The sequence below is a fragment of the Heptranchias perlo genome, chromosome 16 (assembly GCF_035084215.1).
Source record: "Heptranchias perlo isolate sHepPer1 chromosome 16, sHepPer1.hap1, whole genome shotgun sequence".
Classification (NCBI taxonomy): domain Eukaryota; kingdom Metazoa; phylum Chordata; class Chondrichthyes; order Hexanchiformes; family Hexanchidae; genus Heptranchias; species Heptranchias perlo.
In genome coordinates this window covers 21084303-21091825 of record NC_090340.1, presented here as the reverse complement: position 1 = coordinate 21091825, position 7523 = coordinate 21084303, and the positions used below count along the sequence as shown (strand labels likewise).

The 7523-nt window shown below is 44.6% G+C and overlaps 1 long non-coding RNA gene across 1 annotated transcript; it reads left to right on the top strand.

Moving 5' to 3' along the window:
* The first annotated feature begins 316 nt into the window (after positions 1-316).
* On the top strand, positions 317-3203 carry LOC137333558 (uncharacterized). The gene is made up of 3 exons (XR_010965921.1): positions 317-1418; positions 1625-1702; positions 2927-3203. It is a non-coding gene; the product is annotated as an uncharacterized lncRNA (long non-coding RNA).
* The last annotated feature ends 4320 nt before the right edge of the window (positions 3204-7523 follow it).

Below are 7523 nucleotides of genomic sequence, written 5' to 3'. Positions count from 1 at the left end.
ATTTAATGGGGTTGTTATTTTATGCCGAATTTTATGGGTTGTGATCGGCGGGGAATCGGGTGCAAAACCGGGGAAGGGGCGGGTCGGTCCGGGCAGAATGCACACGGAGCACCGAAGTGAATCAGCGGTTCCAGGTGGGAATTGCACCCGTCTCCTTCACTCAGAACACGACCCCAAAATATTCCTCAATAACAGCAATTTCCCAACATTTCCTGTGCGATCACCGTGAGTCTGAGCGTCTGCAGCACGTTTCACACCCACGGTCTGGGGGGTCCAGGACTGCATCTTCTGTTTTACGTTTTATTTCCCTTTTCACTCTGGATATCTTTTAGTTCCTGTGTTTCAGATTGTTCTCCCAGGTCAGCCCCAGCTCCCCATGTCCCAGAGAATTGTTCCACTTGCCTTGATATCTACAAGAGTTTGTATTCATGGCGTTTTCAACGTTGAAAAACGTCCCGAGGTTAATAAAAGGGACCCCCAGAGACGAAAGGTCATCGACCTGAAACGTTAACTCTGTTTCTCCCTCCACAGATGCTGCCTGACCTGCTGAGTGACTCCAGCATTTTCTGTCTTTATTTCAGATTTCCAGCGTCCACAGTATTTTGCTTTTTCAAAGAAGCAGAGACTCTTTCAAGGGGAGCCAAGATCTAAGATTTGTTAATATAGATCGTTTATCAGGGTCCTTTCTGATTCTAAATATTTACAGAGTTACTGAGAACAAATTCCAGTGTAGTTCAATCTTTAAACAGACAGGAAGGTGCACACGGTCCAAAGGTGACCTGAACTCCTCGCTCTGTGAACAGGCTCCTCACACTGACCGGGGGACTGGTCAATTCTCACCTCTCCAAACACGGCGGGTGTGAAACGTGCTGCAGATGAAAACACTTTATGAATGAAATCACTTTATGAATGAAAACTCTTGTAGACATCAAAGAAACTGGGAAAACTCTCTGTGACACAGGGAGCTGGGGTTGACCTGAAACTGAAACACGGAAACAAAAAAAATTATCCAGAGTGAAAGCGATAAATAAAACCTAAAACAGAAGATGCAGTCCTGGACCCCCCAGACCGTGGGTGTGAAACGTGCTGCAGACGCTCAGACTCACGGTGATCGCACAGGAAATGTTGTGAAATTGCTGTTATTGAGGAATATTTTGGGGTCGTGTTCTGAGTGAAGGAGACGGGTGCAATTTCAACCTGGAACCGCTGATTCACTTCGGTGCTCCGTGTGCATTCTGCCCGGACCGACCCGCCCCTTCCCCGGTTTTGCACCCGATTCCCCGCCGATCACAACCCATAAAATTCGGCTCCGATGCAGCAAACGGCACAAGATCGAGAAACGCTGATTCGGTGACGGCTCCAAACTGAAGAGGAAGTTAGTGAAATGTCTGACTCTAAGGCCTGTGTCTGCCTGGATGGTGAGTGGAGACTAGTCAGTCCTTTCAGCTCAGTGTCCCCGCTCAGTGTCACTGAGGTGGAGCAGGATTGGAGGGGAGGCTGTTTATTAAATTAACTGGAGATCAGAGGGTGACAAAGAGCCGGGGCTCCTCCACGCGGTGGGGATTTCTCAGGGTTTAAATCCCAACTCTGTGTCTTTATATTTGTTTGTTTTCCCTGTTTTCAGGATCCTGCTCCTGTGAAAACACCTGCAGGTGCTCCGACTGCCGATGTCCCACCAGCAAAGCTGGACGCTGCCGGAAAAGTGAGTAACTGTGGGACTGTTTAAAACCCCTCACATTGTATTTATGTGACTGATGGTTCTGGGCAGAACTCAGAATGGAACAGAATGTGAAGGTACAAGGTCGTCGGCATTTCACTCCAAACAGTTTGGCTGCAGTGTCTGGATTTAAGTTAACTCTAAACCTAACACCAAGGCTAACTCTAACGTTAACCCTAATCCTATCTCTAAGCGTAACCCTAACTCTAACCTTAACCTTAACTCTAACCCTAACCCGAATCATAAACCCCAGGCAAGCTCTAACCCTAACACTACCCCCTAAACCTAACTCCTACCTAACCCTAATCCTAACCATAGCTCTACCCCTCTGACCCTAATCCGATACGCTAACCATAAAATACCTCCAACCAAAAAAAAACCCAATCCCAACCCTGGCCCTAAAGCTGGAACAGATTTACCCTCTTTCAAGGATCCATACCCAAACTCCTGATGTTTAAGTTAATCCACAACAATCAAATAAACGGCACCCGCTAAGCAAATAACCCTAATATTAAAAGCATTCATTTGATAGGGATTGGTCACTGATCAGATGCAACCTCAGTGAGTCCGGATGGGTTATTGCTCCGATCTTCAAGCTGCTCCAATGGGCAGTACAGTAACGCTGATGACCCGTATCGCCCGCTATTGAGCTAAATTATTCCTTCAAGACATTGTTTCGCTTCAGACTAAACTATTATCAGATAAGGACAGAACATTTTCACCTACCAACGCTTAACTCGCTGCTGCTACATTCCTGTCGGTGCTATTTCCCCCCTGATTTACAGCAGCAACCGCAGCTTGCATTTATACAGCACCTTTTAACGTAGGAAAACGTCTCAGTGTTTCACGCAGATAAGAAGGGTGCATCCCAAATCGGGGAACAGCAGTGTTTAATAGAGCTCACAGGAATGGAGTTCCAGCTGCTTAAAGGTCCACACGTGAAACAAGCTGGTGGGAAGTTTTACTCTGAAGAGTTGATCACTGAACAGTGGGTGGGACAGACTGATGATATCACAAGGTCCCAAATCTTACCACAAATATAGAAGCTGGGAGATTGACAGGCAGGGCTTCTGAGGTGGGGCATTTTCAGATGGGTTATTTGGAGATATGACACAGTTTAGTTTTCAGTCTTGTAATGGGAGGGTCTGTGGGTGTTTCAGTGAATGATTCATTGTTACTGATTTCTGCCTTTTCCCTCTCCTCTCTCAGGTTGCTGCTCTTGCTGTCCTGCCGGATGCACTAACTGCGCCAATGGCTGTGTGTGCAAAGGGAAAACCTCCGATAAATGTAGCTGCTGCTCCTGAACAACTGGCTCTTCAGGCACAATATATAAAGTATTCTCCACACGTACTGTATTAAACAAGCCGCATGTCCTCGATATGTATGTCCTGATGAGTTGCATATTTATATAAACTAATGAAAAATGAATTAATTGTTTTTGAAAGTTTCATGTTTGGTATCAGTAAATAAAACAAAGCTATTTCAAGTCCTGTGATAAGTGGCATTCTCTTTGTGAAGTATGTGATATTCCTAATGACATCATGTGTAGGGAACGAGTTGCAGCCTAAACTGGTTACATTGCATAAAAGGATGCCGTGAAACCACATTACCATCTGGTGATGGAGCAGTGTGGGGAATGATGGAGTGAATGATTCAATGATATCCTTGCTTCAGTATTAGGACTCGTGGATGAGGACGGTTCTTACAGATTCAACCTCAAACCAGCATATGATGGAAGGTGGGAGAATAGGGGCCTTGTTTCCATTTTGTGACTCAGGGGAGCTGCCTGTTACCTCAAAGAGGGAGCCCCACAGAGCAGTGGCAAAAAATTCAAATTCTGATTTCTGAGGTGTATTAAAGCATAAAAATGATATAACTCAGTAAGATATTTTTTTTTTCCAAAAAATATACTTTATTCATAAAATTTGCAGCAGTACATACAATACAGTTGTCATATCACTTTCCAAACGTACACAATACAGATTATACAATTTGCAGGTTACGTCAAGTACAGTTCAATGAACACATTGGACATAATTACAGTTCATGACACTCTAGGGTGTCTCATTGCATCATACTCAACACAGATTATTGCTTACAGATTAATTTCAGATTCATTACAGGTACATTACAGCAATTTGAATTTTACATTCTGCCCGAGGGGGTTTTTCCCTGATTGCAGCCCCTCGGTTTACAATGGCGGGAAGGCTCTAAACGGTTGCCTTTCCCCACAGGGCCTTTGCGGCGGCCGCACCCATCCTCAGTGCATCCCTCAGCACGTAGTCCTGGACCTTGGAATGTGCCAGTCTGCAACACTCGGTCGAGGACAGCTCCTTGTGCTGGAAGACCAGCAAGTTTCGGGCAGACCAAAGGGCGTCTTTCACCGAGTTGATGGTCTTCCAGCAACAGCCGATGTCCGTCTCAGTGTGCGTCCCCGGGAACAGCCCGTAGAGCACAGAAACCTGTGTTACGGAACTGCTCGGGACGAACCTGGACAGATACCACTGCATCTCTCTCCAGACCTTCTTTGCAAAGGCACATTCCATAAGGAGATGGGTGACGGTCTCGTCTCCACCGCAGCCTCCTCTGGGACAGCGCGCGGTGGCGCTGAGAGTCCGGGAGTGCATGAAGGATCTGACGGGAAGGGCCCTTCTCACCACCAGCCAAGCAAGGTCTTGGTGCTTGTTTGAAAGCTCTGGCGATGAGGCGTTCTGCCAAATGACATTGACAGTCTGCTCGGGGAACCAACCGACAGGATCCACCATCTCCTTTTCCCGCAGGGTCTCGAGGACGTTACGTGCGGACCACTTGCTGATCGCCTTGTGGTCAAAGGTGTTTTCCTGCACAAACCTTTCCACGAAGGACAGGTGGGGCATGATATAACTCAGTAAGATATTAGTGACATGCGCTGATGTGGTCTGAATGAATGATGTCTCTGGAACAGGGGAATCCAAACCCCTTTCTCCGTGGACCACTTCACTGTGGATATGGTATCCTGTGGGTTGCATATTAACAATTACAACACAAAACACTAAAACTAAACTAAAGCCGTCAGTTGTGATATGCCACTTAATTTTCTACAATCAGCAGTCATTCATATTCACTTTCAAATAGAGAATTTTCTACACCTTTCCTCATTAATATTTTATAGAATACATTTTACAAATTCGCTCTTCCTACATGGAGCTTAGTTGACCGGAACACTTATTGAGAGTTCGGCTGTGCACTGTCCTCTCACAATTTCCATCCAGTAAAATAAAAATGCAAAGGAAGCTGGAAGAGATATTTATGTCCTGATACATTCATGGGGGGAGGGCAGAAGATCAGAAATCTGCTGCAGCTCAGAATCTTCTGTGGAACAACGTGGGAAGCCTGGTGGTATCTAAATTTCTAACTGATGTGAGCGGGTTGTGACAGCTGTAGGCTCTGTATGCACCAAATACTCAACACTCTCTGACTTGTCAGAATATTTGTGCAATGAAAAATGTTTACGTGTGCCAATTGAAATTGGTTGCGAAACTGGATGACACAGGTTAAGATGTCCAGCTATAACATAGAATGGTGCTGGTGGCTTTGTGTGTGTATGTCTTTAGGGCGGCTAAGAAAAATACGACTAGCTGTAACTCAATGTCCTGCAGGGCGCTGAGGTCAAATATATCTGCAGGGACATTTTCAAATGATGGGAGAGAGTTGTTAGTGGTCAGGATGTATGTCACTAATATTCAGGATTCAGAGTTGGAATTAGAATGAATACTAAATCTCACTCCCACTATTAGCTGAATTTGCAGTATCTAGCTATGTACACTAAATGGTATCGGACCAATCTTCACCCTTTTTCCTAACACATATACATAGAAAGTAAACTAAAATCTACCATTTATTTCTAAGGTTGTTAAGATTCCTCAATTAGCATCCCTTTAAGCCATCTTAGGACAGGTGACCAAAAGCTTGGTCAAAGAGGTAGGCTTTAAGGGGTGTCTTAAAGGAGAAGAGAGAGGCGGAGCAGTTTAGGGAGGGAATTTCAAAATTTAGGGCCTAGGCAGCTGAAGGCACAGCCGCCAATGGTGGAGCTTTTAAAATCAGGGATGCTCAAGAGGCAAGAATTGGAGGAGCACAGAGATCTCAGAGGGATGTAGGGCTGGAGGAGGTTACAGAGAAAGGGAGGGGCGAGGACATGGAGGGATTTGAAAAGAAAGATGAGAATTTTAAATTCGAGGCATTCCCAGACTGGGAGCCAATGTAGGTCAGCGGGGACAGGGATAATGGGTGAACGGGACTTGGTGCGAGTTAGGATACCGGCAACAGAGTTTTGGATGAGCTCAAGTTTATGGAGGGAGGAAAATGGGAGGCCGGCCAAGAGCGCATTGTAATAGTCAAGTCTAGAGGTAACAAAGGCAAGGATGAGGGTTTCAGCAGCAGATGAGCTGAGGCAGGAGAGGAGATGGGCGATGTTATGGAGGTAAAAGTTCACCTGAGGAAGGAGGAAGCCTCCGAAAGCTTGTGAATTTCAAATAAAATTGCTGGACTATAACTTGGTGTTGTAAAATTGTTTACAATTGTCAACCCCAGTCCACCACCGGCATCTCCACATCGAGGTAAAAGTAGGCAGTCTTGATGGTGAAGTGGATATGTGGTCAGAAGCTCATCAGCGTCAAATAGGACACCAAGGTTGTGAATGGTCTGGTTCAGCCTCGGACAATGGCTAGGGCGAGGGATGGAATCAGTGGCTAAGGAATGGAGTTTGTGGCACTATAGCGATATAGAGAAAGACATACGTACAGTTTTAGTTAATATTGGACAAGAAGGTGACTGACAAAGGGAGACAATGACCACAGACGGCAATGTGCTGTGGACATCCCCAGAGGTGAAGCTGAGCATCTCAGAGGAAGTAATAACATCCACTGAAGCAAGCACGAAGCTACTAGAAAGCCAAAGTTATAAGCCTATGTGCATATCACAGAGGGATGGCCTAAATATTCAAAGCTTGGTATTTATCAGTGATGTGTTGAATAGAATCTGTACACGTAACCATCCTAAGCCAATTTATATCCTCAGACATTGAACATACTTTGCTAAGTTATAAATAAGGGAACCCAGCTAGCGTTTAGATATTCATGATTCACTTAGTTCACAATTGTGCCCATAATTATCTAGTCTCTTTCACTGATCTTGTTAAATAAAAGTGTTAGTTAAAGCATCCCTGTATCTGTCCATGTCCTTAAAGTTTCTGTCAAAAAAAAGTTAACTAATATCACTTAGTATTGTATTGTGATGCCATGGTGATTGGACTGAGTACCATAAGATGGCTCAAAGTCATGTCAATAGAGGAATCTTATCAGCCTTAAAAGTAAATCATAGATTCCACTCTACTTTCTATGTATATGTGTTAGGAAAAGGGCTGAAGATTGGTCTAACACCCTTTAGTGTACATAGCCAGATAATGCAAATTCAGCTAATATATTCCTCACATAGTGGGGGTGGGATTTAGTATTCATTCTAATTCCAATTCTGAATCCTGAATATTAGTGCCCTACATCCTGACCACTAACAACTCTCTCCATCATTTGGAAATGTGCCAGCAGATATGTTTCCCCTCAGTGCCATACAGGACATTGAGTTATAGGTAGTAGTGATTTTCTTAACAACCCCACAAACACACACAAACAAAACCACCAGCACCATTCTATGTTATATATGGACATGTTACCCTGTGCCATCCAGTTTTGCAGACAATTTCTTTGCAGATTTCATTGCACAAAAATTTGGACAAATTAGAGGTCACTCCGTTAAGTGGGTGTTGAGTAGT